Consider the following 19,360-nt stretch of genomic DNA (forward strand, 5'->3'; position numbering starts at 1 on the left):
TTGATGACAAGCGCATGGAGCATTGTGATGACAGGGCCCATGGAACATTGTGATGAAAAGGACAGGGAACATTGTGATGAATGGGTTCATGGAGCATTGTGATGAAGGTGCCATGGAGCATTGAGATGACAGGCGTCATTAGGAATGGTGATGACATTGGTCATGGATCATTGTGATGAAAGTGATCATGGAGCAATATGATAATAGGGGCCATGGAGCATTGTGATGACAGGTGTATTGGAGCATTGTGATGAAAGTCGTCATGGATCATTGTGATGACATGTGCCCTGGAACACTGTGATGACACGGTTCATCGAGTATTGTGATGACAAGGGTCATAGCAAATTGTGATGACAGGTGTCATGGGGCCTTGTGATGACATTGATCATCTAGGAATTGTGATGAAAGGTATCATGGAGCACTGAGATGACTGGGGGAATGAACCATTGTTCTGAAAATTGTCCTGGATTATCGTGATGACAGCAGTCAAGGAGAATTGTGATGACAGGGATTATGCAGCATTGTGTTGACAAGGGTATGGACTATTGTGATGACAATGGTCGTGGAGCAAAGTGATGTAAGTTTTCATGGAACATCGTGATGAAAAGTGCCTGGGAGCATTGTGACGATAAAGGCCATTGAGCATTGTGATGACAAGTGTCATGGAGCATTGTAATGAAAGGTTTCATTGTGCACTGTGATGAAAAGGGGGATGGAGTATTGTGATGAAACTGGTCCTGGAGCATTGTGATAGCAAATTCATGGAGCATTGTGATGACAGGCATCATGGAGCATTGTGATGACAAGTGTCATGCAATATTGTGCTGACACAGATCATGGAGCATTTTGATGAGAGTGGCCTTGGAAGACAGTGAGGCGAGACGTCATGGGGAATTAGGGTGACAGTGTTCAAGGAGCATTGTGATGAAAGTGTTCATGGAGCAATGCGATTATCAGGACAATGGAGCATTGTGAATACAAAGGCCATGGAACATTGAGATAACAGAGTTCATGGAGCATTGTGATGACAAGTGTCCTGGAACCTAGTGATGACACGGTTCATACAGCATTGAGATGTCAAGGGCCAAGGCGAATTGTGATGACACGTGTCATGGGGCCTTGTGATGACATTGGTCATCTTGCATTGTGATGACAGTTGTCATGTAGAATTTTGATTAAAGGTATCATGGAGCACTGTGATGACAAAGGACAAGGAATATTTTGATGACAAGGGTCATTGAGCAATGGGATGACACAGGAAAGGCGTATTATGATCACAAGTGTTCTGGAGCATTGTGATGACAAGGGCATGGAGCATTCTAATTACAAGGGCCATGGAGCATTGTGATGTCAACGGCATGGAGCATTGTGATGACAGGGTTCTTGGAGCATTGTGATGACAATGGTCATCAAGCATTGTGATGACAGGGGTCAAAGAGCATTGTGATGAGAAAAACCATAGAGCATAGTGATGTCAGAGGCCATGGAACATTGTGATGACAAGGCCATGGACCATTCTTATGACAAGGGTCATGGAGCATTGTGATGACAAATGACGTGGAGCATTGTGATGACAAGTGTCATGGGGCATTTTGATGACATTGGCATGGAGCATTATGATGACAAGAGTTCTGGAGCATTTTGATGACAAGCGCATGGAGCATTGTGATGACAAGGCCCATGGAACATTGTGATGAAAAGGACAGGGAACATTGTGATGAATGGGTTCATGGAGCATTGTGATGAAGGTGCCATGGAGCATTGAGATGACAGGCGTCATTAGGAATGGTGATGACATTGGTCATGGATCATTGTGATGAAAGTGATCATGGAGCAATATGATAACAGGGGCCATGGAGCATTGTGATGACAGGTGTATTGGAGCATTGTGATGAAAGTCGTCATGGATCATTGTGATGACATGTGCCCTGGAACACTGTGATGACACGGTTCATCGAGTATTGTGATGACAAGGGTCATAGCAAATTGTGATGACAGGTGTCATGGGGCCTTGTGATGACATTGATCATCTAGGAATTGTGATGAAAGGTATCATGGAGCACTGAGATGACTGGGGGAATGAACCATTGTTCTGAAAATTGTCCTGGATTATCGTGATGACAGCAGTCAAGGAGAATTGTGATGACAGGGATTATGCAGCATTGTGTTGACAAGGGTATGGACTATTGTGATGACAATGGTCGTGGAGCAAAGTGATGTAAGTTTTCATGGAACATCGTGATGAAAAGTGCCTGGGAGCATTGTGACGATAAAGGCCATTGAGCATTGTGATGACAAGTGTCATGGAGCATTGTAATGAAAGGTTTCATTGTGCACTGTGATGAAAAGGGGGATGGAGTATTGTGATGAAACTGGTCCTGGAGCATTGTGATAGCAAATTCATGGAGCATTGTGATGACAGGCATCATGGAGCATTGTGATGACAAGTGTCATGCAATATTGTGCTGACACAGATCATGGAGCATTTTGATGAGAGTGGCCTTGGAAGACAGTGAGGCGAGACGTCATGGGGAATTAGGGTGACAGTGTTCAAGGAGCATTGTGATGAAAGTGTTCATGGAGCAATGCGATTATCAGGACAATGGAGCATTGTGAATACAAAGGCCATGGAACATTGAGATAACAGAGTTCATGGAGCATTGTGATGACAAGTGTCCTGGAACCTAGTGATGACACGGTTCATACAGCATTGAGATGTCAAGGGCCAAGGCGAATTGTGATGACACGTGTCATGGGGCCTTGTGATGACATTGGTCATCTTGCATTGTGATGACAGTTGTCATGTAGAATTTTGATTAAAGGTATCATGGAGCACTGTGATGACAAAGGACAAGGAATATTTTGATGACAAGGGTCATTGAGCAATGGGATGACACAGGAAAGGCGTATTATGATCACAAGTGTTCTGGAGCATTGTGATGACAAGGGCATGGAGCATTCTAATTACAAGGGCCATGGAGCATTGTGATGTCAACGGCATGGAGCATTGTGATGACAGGGTTCTTGGAGCATTGTGATGACAATGGTCATCAAGCATTGTGATGACAGGGGTCAAAGAGCATTGTGATGAGAAAAACCATAGAGCATAGTGATGTCAGAGGCCATGGAACATTGTGATGACAAGGCCATGGACCATTCTTATGACAAGGGTCATGGAGCATTGTGATGACAAATGACGTGGAGCATTGTGATGACAAGTGTCATGGGGCATTTTGATGACATTGGCATGGAGCATTATGATGACAAGAGTTCTGGAGCATTTTGATGACAAGCGCATGGAGCATTGTGATGACAAGGCCCATGGAACATTGTGATGAAAAGGACAGGGAACATTGTGATGAATGGGTTCATGGAGCATTGTGATGAAGGTGCCATGGAGCATTGAGATGACAGGCGTCATTAGGAATGGTGATGACATTGGTCATGGATCATTGTGATGAAAGTGATCATGGAGCAATATGATAACAGGGGCCATGGAGCATTGTGATGACAGGTGTATTGGAGCATTGTGATGAAAGTCGTCATGGATCATTGTGATGACATGTGCCCTGGAACACTGTGATGACACGGTTCATCGAGTATTGTGATGACAAGGGTCATAGCAAATTGTGATGACAGGTGTCATGGGGCCTTGTGATGACATTGATCATCTAGGAATTGTGATGAAAGGTATCATGGAGCACTGAGATGACTGGGGGAATGAACCATTGTTATGAAAATTGTCCTGGATTATCGTGATGACAGCAGTCAAGGAGAATTGTGATGACAGGGATTATGCAGCATTGTGTTGACAAGGGTATGGACTATTGTGATGACAATGGTCGTGGAGCAAAGTGATGTAAGTTTTCATGGAACATCGTGATGAAAAGTGCCTGGGAGCATTGTGACGATAAAGGCCATTGAGCATTGTGATGACAAGTGTCATGGAGCATTGTAATGAAAGGTTTCATTGTGCACTGTGATGAAAAGGGGGATGGAGTATTGTGATGAAACTGATCCTGGAGCATTGTGATAACAAATTCATGGAGCATTGTGATGAGAGGCATCATGGAGCATTGTGATGACAGGCATCATGGAGCATTGTGATGACAAGTGTCATGCAATATTGTGCTGACACAGATCATGGAGCATTTTGATGAGAGTGGCCTTGGAAGACAGTGAGGCGAGACGTCATGGGGAATTAGGGTGACAGTGTTCAAGGAGCATTGTGATGAAAGTGTTCATGGAGCAATGCGATTATCAGGACAATGGAGCATTGTGAATACAAAGGCCATGGAACATTGAGATAACAGAGTTCATGGAGCATTGTGATGACAAGTGTCCTGGAACCTAGTGATGACACGGTTCATACAGCATTGAGATGTCAAGGGCCAAGGCGAATTGTGATGACACGTGTCATGGGGCCTTGTGATGACATTGGTCATCTTGCATTGTGATGACAGTTGTCATGTAGAATTTTGATTAAAGGTATCATGGAGCACTGTGATGACAAAGGACAAGGAATATTTTGATGACAAGGGTCATTGAGCAATGGGATGACACAGGAAAGGCGTATTATGATCACAAGTGTTCTGGAGCATTGTGATGACAAGGGCATGGAGCATTCTAATTACAAGGGCCATGGAGCATTGTGATGTCAACGGCATGGAGCATTGTGATGACAGGGTTCTTGGAGCATTGTGATGACAATGGTCATCAAGCATTGTGATGACAGGGGTCAAAGAGCATTGTGATGAGAAAAACCATAGAGCATAGTGATGTCAGAGGCCATGGAACATTGTGATGACAAGGCCATGGACCATTGTTATGACAAGGGTCATGGAGCATTGTGATGACAAATGACGTGGAGCATTGTGATGACAAGTGTCATGGGGCATTTTGATGACATTGGCATGGAGCATTATGATGACAAGAGTTCTGGAGCATTTTGATGACAAGCGCATGGAGCATTGTGATGACAGGGCCCATGGAACATTGTGATGAAAAGGACAGGGAACATTGTGATGAATGGGTTCATGGAGCATTGTGATGAAGGTGCCATGGAGCATTGAGATGACAGGCGTCATTAGGAATGGTGATGACATTGGTCATGGATCATTGTGATGAAAGTGATCATGGAGCAATATGATAATAGGGGCCATGGAGCATTGTGATGACAGGTGTATTGGAGCATTGTGATGAAAGTCGTCATGGATCATTGTGATGACATGTGCCCTGGAACACTGTGATGACACGGTTCATCGAGTATTGTGATGACAAGGGTCATAGCAAATTGTGATGACAGGTGTCATGGGGCCTTGTGATGACATTGATCATCTAGGAATTGTGATGAAAGGTATCATGGAGCACTGAGATGACTGGGGGAATGAACCATTGTTCTGAAAATTGTCCTGGATTATCGTGATGACAGCAGTCAAGGAGAATTGTGATGACAGGGATTATGCAGCATTGTGTTGACAAGGGTATGGACTATTGTGATGACAATGGTCGTGGAGCAAAGTGATGTAAGTTTTCATGGAACATCGTGATGAAAAGTGCCTGGGAGCATTGTGACGATAAAGGCCATTGAGCATTGTGATGACAAGTGTCATGGAGCATTGTAATGAAATGTTTCATTGTGCACTGTGATGAAAAGGGGGATGGAGTATTGTGATGAAACTGGTCCTGGAGCATTGTGATAGCAAATTCATGGAGCATTGTGATGACAGGCATCATGGAGCATTGTGATGACAAGTGTCATGCAATATTGTGCTGACACAGATCATGGAGCATTTTGATGAGAGTGGCCTTGGAAGACAGTGAGGCGAGACGTCATGGGGAATTAGGGTGACAGTGTTCAAGGAGCATTGTGATGAAAGTGTTCATGGAGCAATGCGATTATCAGGACAATGGAGCATTGTGAATACAAAGGCCATGGAACATTGAGATAACAGAGTTCATGGAGCATTGTGATGACAAGTGTCCTGGAACCTAGTGATGACACGGTTCATACAGCATTGAGATGTCAAGGGCCAAGGCGAATTGTGATGACACGTGTCATGGGGCCTTGTGATGACATTGGTCATCTTGCATTGTGATGACAGTTGTCATGTAGAATTTTGATTAAAGGTATCATGGAGCACTGTGATGACAAAGGACAAGGAATATTTTGATGACAAGGGTCATTGAGCAATGGGATGACACAGGAAAGGCGTATTATGATCACAAGTGTTCTGGAGCATTGTGATGACAAGGGCATGGAGCATTCTAATTACAAGGGCCATGGAGCATTGTGATGTCAACGGCATGGAGCATTGTGATGACAGGGTTCTTGGAGCATTGTGATGACAATGGTAATCAAGCATTGTGATGACAGGGGTCAAAGAGCATTGTGATGAGAAAAACCATAGAGCATAGTGATGTCAGAGGCCATGGAACATTGTGATGACAAGGCCATGGACCATTCTTATGACAAGGGTCATGGAGCATTGTGATGACAAATGACGTGGAGCATTGTGATGACAAGTGTCATGGGGCATTTTGATGACATTGGCATGGAGCATTATGATGACAAGAGTTCTGGAGCATTTTGATGACAAGCGCATGGAGCATTGTGATGACAAGGCCCATGGAACATTGTGATGAAAAGGACAGGGAACATTGTGATGAATGGGTTCATGGAGCATTGTGATGAAGGTGCCATGGAGCATTGAGATGACAGGCGTCATTAGGAATGGTGATGACATTGGTCATGGATCATTGTGATGAAAGTGATCATGGAGCAATATGATAACAGGGGCCATGGAGCATTGTGATGACAGGTGTATTGGAGCATTGTGATGAAAGTCGTCATGGATCATTGTGATGACATGTGCCCTGGAACACTGTGATGACACGGTTCATCGAGTATTGTGATGACAAGGGTCATAGCAAATTGTGATGACAGGTGTCATGGGGCCTTGTGATGACATTGATCATCTAGGAATTGTGATGAAAGGTATCATGGAGCACTGAGATGACTGGGGGAATGAACCATTGTTCTGAAAATTGTCCTGGATTATCGTGATGACAGCAGTCAAGGAGAATTGTGATGACAGGGATTATGCAGCATTGTGTTGACAAGGGTATGGACTATTGTGATGACAATGGTCGTGGAGCAAAGTGATGTAAGTTTTCATGGAACATCGTGATGAAAAGTGCCTGGGAGCATTGTGACGATAAAGGCCATTGAGCATTGTGATGACAAGTGTCATGGAGCATTGTAATGAAAGGTTTCATTGTGCACTGTGATGAAAAGGGGGATGGAGTATTGTGATGAAACTGGTCCTGGAGCATTGTGATAACAAATTCATGGAGCATTGTGATGACAGGCATCATGGAGCATTGTGATGACAAGTGTCATGCAATATTGTGCTGACACAGATCATGGAGCATTTTGATGAGAGTGGCCTTGGAAGACAGTGAGGCGAGACGTCATGGGGAATTAGGGTGACAGTGTTCAAGGAGCATTGTGATGAAAGTGTTCATGGAGCAATGTGATTATCAGGACAATGGAGCATTGTGAATACAAAGGCCATGGAACATTGAGATAACAGAGTTCATGGAGCATTGTGATGACAAGTGTCCTGGAACCTAGTGATGACACGGTTCATACAGCATTGAGATGTCAAGGGCCAAGGCGAATTGTGATGACACGTGTCATGGGGCCTTGTGATGACATTGGTCATCTTGCATTGTGATGACAGTTGTCATGTAGAATTTTGATTAAAGGTATCATGGAGCACTGTGATGACAAAGGACAAGGAATATTTTGATGACAAGGGTCATTGAGCAATGGGATGACACAGGAAAGGCGTATTATGATCACAAGTGTTCTGGAGCATTGTGATGACAAGGGCATGGAGCATTCTAATTACAAGGGCCATGGAGCATTGTGATGTCAACGGCATGGAGCATTGTGATGACAGGGTTCTTGGAGCATTGTGATGACAATGGTCATCAAGCATTGTGATGACAGGGGTCAAAGAGCATTGTGATGAGAAAAACCATAGAGCATAGTGATGTCAGAGGCCATGGAACATTGTGATGACAAGGCCATGGACCATTGTTATGACAAGGGTCATGGAGCATTGTGATGACAAATGACGTGGAGCATTGTGATGACAAGTGTCATGGGGCATTTTGATGACATTGGCATGGAGCATTATGATGACAAGAGTTCTGGAGCATTTTGATGACAAGCGCATGGAGCATTGTGATGACAGGGCCCATGGAACATTGTGATGAAAAGGACAGGGAACATTGTGATGAATGGGTTCATGGAGCATTGTGATGAAGGTGCCATGGAGCATTGAGATGACAGGCGTCATTAGGAATGGTGATGACATTGGTCATGGATCATTGTGATGAAAGTGATCATGGAGCAATATGATAACAGGGGCCATGGAGCATTGTGATGACAGGTGTATTGGAGCATTGTGATGAAAGTCGTCATGGATCATTGTGATGACATGTGCCCTGGAACACTGTGATGACACGGTTCATCGAGTATTGTGATGACAAGGGTCATAGCAAATTGTGATGACAGGTGTCATGGGGCCTTGTGATGACATTGATCATCTAGGAATTGTGATGAAAGGTATCATGGAGCACTGAGATGACTGGGGGAATGAACCATTGTTATGAAAATTGTCCTGGATTATCGTGATGACAGCAGTCAAGGAGAATTGTGATGACAGGGATTATGCAGCATTGTGTTGACAAGGGTATGGACTATTGTGATGACAATGGTCGTGGAGCAAAGTGATGTAAGTTTTCATGGAACATCGTGATGAAAAGTGCCTGGGAGCATTGTGACGATAAAGGCCATTGAGCATTGTGATGACAAGTGTCATGGAGCATTGTAATGAAAGGTTTCATTGTGCACTGTGATGAAAAGGGGGATGGAGTATTGTGATGAAACTGGTCCTGGAGCATTGTGATAACAAATTCATGGAGCATTGTGATGACAGGCATCATGGAGCATTGTGATGACAAGTGTCATGCAATATTGTGCTGACACAGATCATGGAGCATTTTGATGAGAGTGGCCTTGGAAGACAGTGAGGCGAGACGTCATGGGGAATTAGGGTGACAGTGTTCAAGGAGCATTGTGATGAAAGTGTTCATGGAGCAATGCGATTATCAGGACAATGGAGCATTGTGAATACAAAGGCCATGGAACATTGAGATAACAGAGTTCATGGAGCATTGTGATGACAAGTGTCCTGGAACCTAGTGATGACACGGTTCATACAGCATTGAGATGTCAAGGGCCAAGGCGAATTGTGATGACACGTGTCATGGGGCCTTGTGATGACATTGGTCATCTTGCATTGTGATGACAGTTGTCATGTAGAATTTTGATTAAAGGTATCATGGAGCACTGTGATGACAAAGGACAAGGAATATTTTGATGACAAGGGTCATTGAGCAATGGGATGACACAGGAAAGGCGTATTATGATCACAAGTGTTCTGGAGCATTGTGATGACAAGGGCATGGAGCATTCTAATTACAAGGGCCATGGAGCATTGTGATGTCAACGGCATGGAGCATTGTGATGACAGGGTTCTTGGAGCATTGTGATGACAATGGTAATCAAGCATTGTGATGACAGGGGTCAAAGAGCATTGTGATGAGAAAAACCATAGAGCATAGTGATGTCAGAGGCCATGGAACATTGTGATGACAAGGCCATGGACCATTCTTATGACAAGGGTCATGGAGCATTGTGATGACAAATGACGTGGAGCATTGTGATGACAAGTGTCATGGGGCATTTTGATGACATTGGCATGGAGCATTATGATGACAAGAGTTCTGGAGCATTTTGATGACAAGCGCATGGAGCATTGTGATGACAAGGCCCATGGAACATTGTGATGAAAAGGACAGGGAACATTGTGATGAATGGGTTCATGGAGCATTGTGATGAAGGTGCCATGGAGCATTGAGATGACAGGCGTCATTAGGAATGGTGATGACATTGGTCATGGATCATTGTGATGAAAGTGATCATGGAGCAATATGATAACAGGGGCCATGGAGCATTGTGATGACAGGTGTATTGGAGCATTGTGATGAAAGTCGTCATGGATCATTGTGATGACATGTGCCCTGGAACACTGTGATGACACGGTTCATCGAGTATTGTGATGACAAGGGTCATAGCAAATTGTGATGACAGGTGTCATGGGGCCTTGTGATGACATTGATCATCTAGGAATTGTGATGAAAGGTATCATGGAGCACTGAGATGACTGGGGGAATGAACCATTGTTCTGAAAATTGTCCTGGATTATCGTGATGACAGCAGTCAAGGAGAATTGTGATGACAGGGATTATGCAGCATTGTGTTGACAAGGGTATGGACTATTGTGATGACAATGGTCGTGGAGCAAAGTGATGTAAGTTTTCATGGAACATCGTGATGAAAAGTGCCTGGGAGCATTGTGACGATAAAGGCCATTGAGCATTGTGATGACAAGTGTCATGGAGCATTGTAATGAAAGGTTTCATTGTGCACTGTGATGAAAAGGGGGATGGAGTATTGTGATGAAACTGGTCCTGGAGCATTGTGATAACAAATTCATGGAGCATTGTGATGACAGGCATCATGGAGCATTGTGATGACAAGTGTCATGCAATATTGTGCTGACACAGATCATGGAGCATTTTGATGAGAGTGGCCTTGGAAGACAGTGAGGCGAGACGTCATGGGGAATTAGGGTGACAGTGTTCAAGGAGCATTGTGATGAAAGTGTTCATGGAGCAATGTGATTATCAGGACAATGGAGCATTGTGAATACAAAGGCCATGGAACATTGAGATAACAGAGTTCATGGAGCATTGTGATGACAAGTGTCCTGGAACCTAGTGATGACACGGTTCATACAGCATTGAGATGTCAAGGGCCAAGGCGAATTGTGATGACACGTGTCATGGGGCCTTGTGATGACATTGGTCATCTTGCATTGTGATGACAGTTGTCATGTAGAATTTTGATTAAAGGTATCATGGAGCACTGTGATGACAAAGGACAAGGAATATTTTGATGACAAGGGTCATTGAGCAATGGGATGACACAGGAAAGGCGTATTATGATCACAAGTGTTCTGGAGCATTGTGATGACAAGGGCATGGAGCATTCTAATTACAAGGGCCATGGAGCATTGTGATGTCAACGGCATGGAGCATTGTGATGACAGGGTTCTTGGAGCATTGTGATGACAATGGTCATCAAGCATTGTGATGACAGGGGTCAAAGAGCATTGTGATGAGAAAAACCATAGAGCATAGTGATGTCAGAGGCCATGGAACAATGTGATGACAAGGCCATGGACCATTGTTATGACAAGGGTCATGGAGCATTGTGATGACAAATGACGTGGAGCATTGTGATGACAAGTGTCATGGGGCATTTTGATGACATTGGCATGGAGCATTATGATGACAAGAGTTCTGGAGCATTTTGATGACAAGCGCATGGAGCATTGTGATGACAGGGCCCATGGAACATTGTGATGAAAAGGACAGGGAACATTGTGATGAATGGGTTCATGGAGCATTGTGATGAAGGTGCCATGGAGCATTGAGATGACAGGCGTCATTAGGAATGGTGATGACATTGGTCATGGATCATTGTGATGAAAGTGATCATGGAGCAATATGATAACAGGGGCCATGGAGCATTGTGATGACAGGTGTATTGGAGCATTGTGATGAAAGTCGTCATGGATCATTGTGATGACATGTGCCCTGGAACACTGTGATGACACGGTTCATCGAGTATTGTGATGACAAGGGTCATAGCAAATTGTGATGACAGGTGTCATGGGGCCTTGTGATGACATTGATCATCTAGGAATTGTGATGAAAGGTATCATGGAGCACTGAGATGACTGGGGGAATGAACCATTGTTATGAAAATTGTCCTGGATTATCGTGATGACAGCAGTCAAGGAGAATTGTGATGACAGGGATTATGCAGCATTGTGTTGACAAGGGTATGGACTATTGTGATGACAATGGTCGTGGAGCAAAGTGATGTAAGTTTTCATGGAACATCGTGATGAAAAGTGCCTGGGAGCATTGTGACGATAAAGGCCATTGAGCATTGTGATGACAAGTGTCATGGAGCATTGTAATGAAAGGTTTCATTGTGCACTGTGATGAAAAGGGGGATGGAGTATTGTGATGAAACTGGTCCTGGAGCATTGTGATAACAAATTCATGGAGCATTGTGATGACAGGCATCATGGAGCATTGTGATGACAAGTGTCATGCAATATTGTGCTGACACAGATCATGGAGCATTTTGATGAGAGTGGCCTTGGAAGACAGTGAGGCGAGACGTCATGGGGAATTAGGGTGACAGTGTTCAAGGAGCATTGTGATGAAAGTGTTCATGGAGCAATGCGATTATCAGGACAATGGAGCATTGTGAATACAAAGGCCATGGAACATTGAGATAACAGAGTTCATGGAGCATTGTGATGACAAGTGTCCTGGAACCTAGTGATGACACGGTTCATACAGCATTGAGATGTCAAGGGCCAAGGCGAATTGTGATGACACGTGTCATGGGGCCTTGTGATGACATTGGTCATCTTGCATTGTGATGACAGTTGTCATGTAGAATTTTGATTAAAGGTATCATGGAGCACTGTGATGACAAAGGACAAGGAATATTTTGATGACAAGGGTCATTGAGCAATGGGATGACACAGGAAAGGCGTATTATGATCACAAGTGTTCTGGAGCATTGTGATGACAAGGGCATGGAGCATTCTAATTACAAGGGCCATGGAGCATTGTGATGTCAACGGCATGGAGCATTGTGATGACAGGGTTCTTGGAGCATTGTGATGACAATGGTCATCAAGCATTGTGATGACAGGGGTCAAAGAGCATTGTGATGAGAAAAACCATAGAGCATAGTGATGTCAGAGGCCATGGAACATTGTGATGACAAGGCCATGGACCATTGTTATGACAAGGGTCATGGAGCATTGTGATGACAAATGACGTGGAGCATTGTGATGACAAGTGTCATGGGGCATTTTGATGACATTGGCATGGAGCATTATGATGACAAGAGTTCTGGAGCATTTTGATGACAAGCGCATGGAGCATTGTGATGACAGGGCCCATGGAACATTGTGATGAAAAGGACAGGGAACATTGTGATGAATGGGTTCATGGAGCATTGTGATGAAGGTGCCATGGAGCATTGAGATGACAGGCGTCATTAGGAATGGTGATGACATTGGTCATGGATCATTGTGATGAAAGTGATCATGGAGCAATATGATAATAGGGGCCATGGAGCATTGTGATGACAGGTGTATTGGAGCATTGTGATGAAAGTCGTCATGGATCATTGTGATGACATGTGCCCTGGAACACTGTGATGACACGGTTCATCGAGTATTGTGATGACAAGGGTCATAGCAAATTGTGATGACAGGTGTCATGGGGCCTTGTGATGACATTGATCATCTAGGAATTGTGATGAAAGTTATCATGGAGCACTGAGATGACTGGGGGAATGAATCATTGTTCTGAAAATTGTCCTGGATTATCGTGATGACAGCAGTCAAGGAGAATTGTGATGACAGGGATTATGCAGCATTGTGTTGACAAGGGTATGGACTATTGTGATGACAATGGTCGTGGAGCAAAGTGATGTAAGTTTTCATGGAACATCGTGATGAAAAGTGCCTGGGAGCATTGTGACGATAAAGGCCATTGAGCATTGTGATGACAAGTGTCATGGAGCATTGTAATGAAAGGTTTCATTGTGCACTGTGATGAAAAGGGGGATGGAGTATTGTGATGAAACTGGTCCTGGAGCATTGTGATAACAAATTCATGGAGCATTGTGATGACAGGCATCATGGAGCATTGTGATGACAAGTGTCATGCAATATTGTGCTGACACAGATCATGGAGCATTTTGATGAGAGTGGCCTTGGAAGACAGTGAGGCGAGACGTCATGGGGAATTAGGGTGACAGTGTTCAAGGAGCATTGTGATGAAAGTGTTCATGGAGCAATGCGATTATCAGGACAATGGAGCATTGTGAATACAAAGGCCATGGAACATTGAGATAACAGAGTTCATGGAGCATTGTGATGACAAGTGTCCTGGAACCTAGTGATGACACGGTTCATACAGCATTGAGATGTCAAGGGCCAAGGCGAATTGTGATGACACGTGTCATGGGGCCTTGTGATGACATTGGTCATCTTGCATTGTGATGACAGTTGTCATGTAGAATTTTGATTAAAGGTATCATGGAGCACTGTGATGACAAAGGACAAGGAATATTTTGATGACAAGGGTCATTGAGCAATGGGATGACACAGGAAAGGCGTATTATGATCACAAGTGTTCTGGAGCATTGTGATGACAAGGGCATGGAGCATTCTAATTACAAGGGCCATGGAGCATTGTGATGTCAACGGCATGGAGCATTGTGATGACAGGGTTCTTGGAGCATTGTGATGACAATGGTCATCAAGCATTGTGATGACAGGGGTCAAAGAGCATTGTGATGAAAAAAACCATAGAGCATAGTGATGTCAGAGGCCATGGAACATTGTGATGACAAGGCCATGGACCATTGTTATGACAAGGGTCATGGAGCATTGTGATGACAAATGACGTGGAGCATTGTGATGACAAGTGTCATGGGGCATTTTGATGACATTGGCATGGAGCATTATGATGACAAGAGTTCTGGAGCATTTTGATGACAAGCGCATGGAGCATTGTGATGACAGGGCCCATGGAACATTGTGATGAAAAGGACAGGGAACATTGTGATGAATGGGTTCATGGAGCATTGTGATGAAGGTGCCATGGAGCATTGAGATGACAGGCGTCATTAGGAATGGTGATGACATTGGTCATGGATCATTGTGATGAAAGTGATCATGGAGCAATATGATAACAGGGGCCATGGAGCATTGTGATGACAGGTGTATTGGAGCATTGTGATGAAAGTCGTCATGGATCATTGTGATGACATGTGCCCTGGAACACTGTGATGACACGGTTCATCGAGTATTGTGATGACAAGGGTCATAGCAAATTGTGATGACAGGTGTCATGGGGCCTTGTGATGACATTGATCATCTAGGAATTGTGATGAAAGGTATCATGGAGCACTGAGATGACTGGGGGAATGAACCATTGTTCTGAAAATTGTCCTGGATTATCGTGATGACAGCAGTCAAGGAGAATTGTGATGACAGGGATTATGCAGCATTGTGTTGACAAGGGTATGGACTATTGTGATGACAATGGTCGTGGAGCAAAGTGATGTAAGTTTTCATGGAACATCGTGATGAAAAGTGCCTGGGAGCATTGTGACGATAAAGGCCATTGAGCATTGTGATGACAAGTGTCATGGAGCATTGTAATGAAAGGTTTCATTGTGCACTGTGATGAAAAGGGGGATGGAGTATTGTGATGAAACTGGTCCTGGAGCATTGTGATAACAAATTCATGGAGCATTGTGATGACAGGCATCATGGAGCATTGTGATGACAAGTGTCATGCAATATTGTGCTGACACAGATCATGGAGCATTTTGATGAGAGTGGCCTTGGAAGACAGTGAGGCGAGACGTCATGGGGAATTAGGGTGACAGTGGTCAAGGAGCATTGTGATGAAAGTGTTCATGGAGCAATGCGATTATCAGGACAATGGAGCATTGTGAATACAAAGGCCATGGAACATTGAGATAACAGAGTTCATGGAGCATTGTGATGACAAGTGTCCTGGAACCTAGTGATGACACGGTTCATACAGCATTGAGATGTCAAGGGCCAAGGCGAATTGTGATGACACGTGTCATGGGGCCTTGTGATGACATTGGTCATCTTGCATTGTGATGACAGTTGTCATGTAGAATTTTGATTAAAGGTATCATGGAGCACTGTGATGACAAAGGACAAGGAATATTTTGATGACAAGGGTCATTGAGCAATGGGATGACACAGGAAAGGCGTATTATGATCACAAGTGTTCTGGAGCATTGTGATGACAAGGGCATGGAGCATTCTAATTACAAGGGCCATGGAGCATTGTGATGTCAACGGCATGGAGCATTGTGATGACAGGGTTCTTGGAGCATTGTGATGACAATGGTCATCAAGCATTGTGATGACAGGGGTCAAAGAGCATTGTGATGAGAAAAACCATAGAGCATAGTGATGTCAGAGGCCATGGAACATTGTGATGACAAGGCCATGGACCATTCTTATGACAAGGGTCATGGAGCATTGTGATGACAAATGACGTGGAGCATTGTGATGACAAGTGTCATGGGGCATTTTGATGACATTGGCATGGAGCATTATGATGACAAGAGTTCTGGAGCATTTTGATGACAAGCGCATGGAGCATTGTGATGACAAGGCCCATGGAACATTGTGATGAAAAGGACAGGGAACATTGTGATGAATGGGTTCATGGAGCATTGTGATGAAGGTGCCATGGAGCATTGAGATGACAGGCGTCATTAGGAATGGTGATGACATTGGTCATGGATCATTGTGATGAAAGTGATCATGGAGCAATATGATAACAGGGGCCATGGAGCATTGTGATGACAGGTGTATTGGAGCATTGTGATGAAAGTCGTCATGGATCATTGTGATGACATGTGCCCTGGAACACTGTGATGACACGGTTCATCGAGTATTGTGATGACAAGGGTCATAGCAAATTGTGATGACAGGTGTCATGGGGCCTTGTGATGACATTGATCATCTAGGAATTGTGATGAAAGGTATCATGGAGCACTGAGATGACTGGGGGAATGAACCATTGTTCTGAAAATTGTCCTGGATTATCGTGATGACAGCAGTCAAGGAGAATTGTGATGACAGGGATTATGCAGCATTGTGTTGACAAGGGTATGGACTATTGTGATGACAATGGTCGTGGAGCAAAGTGATGTAAGTTTTCATGGAACATCGTGATGAAAAGTGCCTGGGAGCATTGTGACGATAAAGGCCATTGAGCATTGTGATGACAAGTGTCATGGAGCATTGTAATGAAAGGTTTCATTGTGCACTGTGATGAAAAGGGGGATGGAGTATTGTGATGAAACTGGTCCTGGAGCATTGTGATAACAAATTCATGGAGCATTGTGATGACAGGCATCATGGAGCATTGTGATGACAAGTGTCATGCAATATTGTGCTGACACAGATCATGGAGCATTTTGATGAGAGTGGCCTTGGAAGACAGTGAGGCGAGACGTCATGGGGAATTAGGGTGACAGTGGTCAAGGAGCATTGTGATGAAAGTGTTCATGGAGCAATGCGATTATCAGGACAATGGAGCATTGTGAATACAAAGGCCATGGAACATTGAGATAACAGAGTTCATGGAGCATTGTGATGACAAGTGTCCTGGAACCTAGTGATGACACGGTTCATACAGCATTGAGATGTCAAGGGCCAAGGCGAATTGTGATGACACGTGTCATGGGGCCTTGTGATGACATTGGTCATCTTGCATTGTGATGACAGTTGTCATGTAGAATTTTGATTAAAGGTATCATGGAGCACTGTGATGACAAAGGACAAGGAATATTTTGATGACAAGGGTCATTGAGCAATGGGATGACACAGGAAAGGCGTATTATGATCACAAGTGTTCTGGAGCATTGTGATGACAAGGGCATGGAGCATTCTAATTACAAGGGCCATGGAGCATTGTGATGTCAACGGCATGGAGCATTGTGATGACAGGGTTCTTGGAGCATTGTGATGACAATGGTCATCAAGCATTGTGATGACAGGGGTCAAAGAGCATTGTGATGAGAAAAACCATAGAGCATAGTGATGTCAGAGGCCATGGAACATTGTGATGACAAGGCCATGGACCATTCTTATGACAAGGGTCATGGAGCATTGTGATGACAAATGACGTGGAGCATTGTGATGACAAGTGTCATGGGGCATTTTGATGACATTGGCATGGAGCATTATGATGACAAGAGTTCTGGAGCATTTTGATGACAAGCGCATGGAGCATTGTGATGACAAGGCCCATGGAACATTGTGATGAAAAGGACAGGGAACATTGTGATGAATGGGTTCATGGAGCATTGTGATGAAGGTGCCATGGAGCATTGAGATGACAGGCGTCATTAGGAATGGTGATGACATTGGTCATGGATCATTGTGATGAAAGTGATCATGGAGCAATATGATAACAGGGGCCATGGAGCATTGTGATGACAGGTGTATTGGAGCATTGTGATGAAAGTCGTCATGGATCATTGTGATGACATGTGCCCTGGAACACTGTGATGACACGGTTCATCGAGTATTGTGATGACAAGGGTCATAGCAAATTGTGATGACAGGTGTCATGGGGCCTTGTGATGACATTGATCATCTAGGAATTGTGATGAAAGGTATCATGGAGCACTGAGATGACTGGGGGAATGAACCATTGTTATGAAAATTGTCCTGGATTATCGTGATGACAGCAGTCAAGGAGAATTGTGATGACAGGGATTATGCAGCATTGTGTTGACAAGGGTATGGACTATTGTGATGACAATGGTCGTGGAGCAAAGTGATGTAAGTTTTCATGGAACATCGTGATGAAAAGTGCCTGGGAGCATTGTGACGATAAAGGCCATTGAGCATTGTGATGACAAGTGTCATGGAGCATTGTAATGAAAGGTTTCATTGTGCACTGTGATGAAAAGGGGGATGGAGTATTGTGATGAAACTGGTCCTGGAGCATTGTGATAACAAATTCATGGAGCATTGTGATGACAGGCATCATGGAGCATTGTGATGACAAGTGTCATGCAATATTGTGCTGACACAGATCATGGAGCATTTTGATGAGAGTGGCCTTGGAAGACAGTGAGGCGAGACGTCATGGGGAATTAGGGTGACAGTGTTCAAGGAGCATTGTGATGAAAGTGTTCATGGAGCAATGCGATTATCAGGACAATGGAGCATTGTGAATACAAAGGCCATGGAACATTGAGATAACAGAGTTCATGGAGCATTGTGATGACAAGTGTCCTGGAACCTAGTGATGACACGGTTCATACAGCATTGAGATGTCAAGGGCCAAGGCGAATTGTGATGACACGTGTCATGGGGCCTTGTGATGACATTGGTCATCTTGCATTGTGATGACAGTTGTCATGTAGAATTTTGATTAAAGGTATCATGGAGCACTGTGATGACAAAGGACAAGGAATATTTTGATGACAAGGGTCATTGAGCAATGGGATGAAACAGGAAAGGCGTATTATGATCACAAGTGT

The sequence above is a fragment of the Balaenoptera physalus genome (genome assembly GCF_965194825.1).
Source record: "Balaenoptera physalus genome assembly, chromosome: 19".
Taxonomy (NCBI): Eukaryota; Metazoa; Chordata; class Mammalia; order Artiodactyla; family Balaenopteridae; genus Balaenoptera; species Balaenoptera physalus.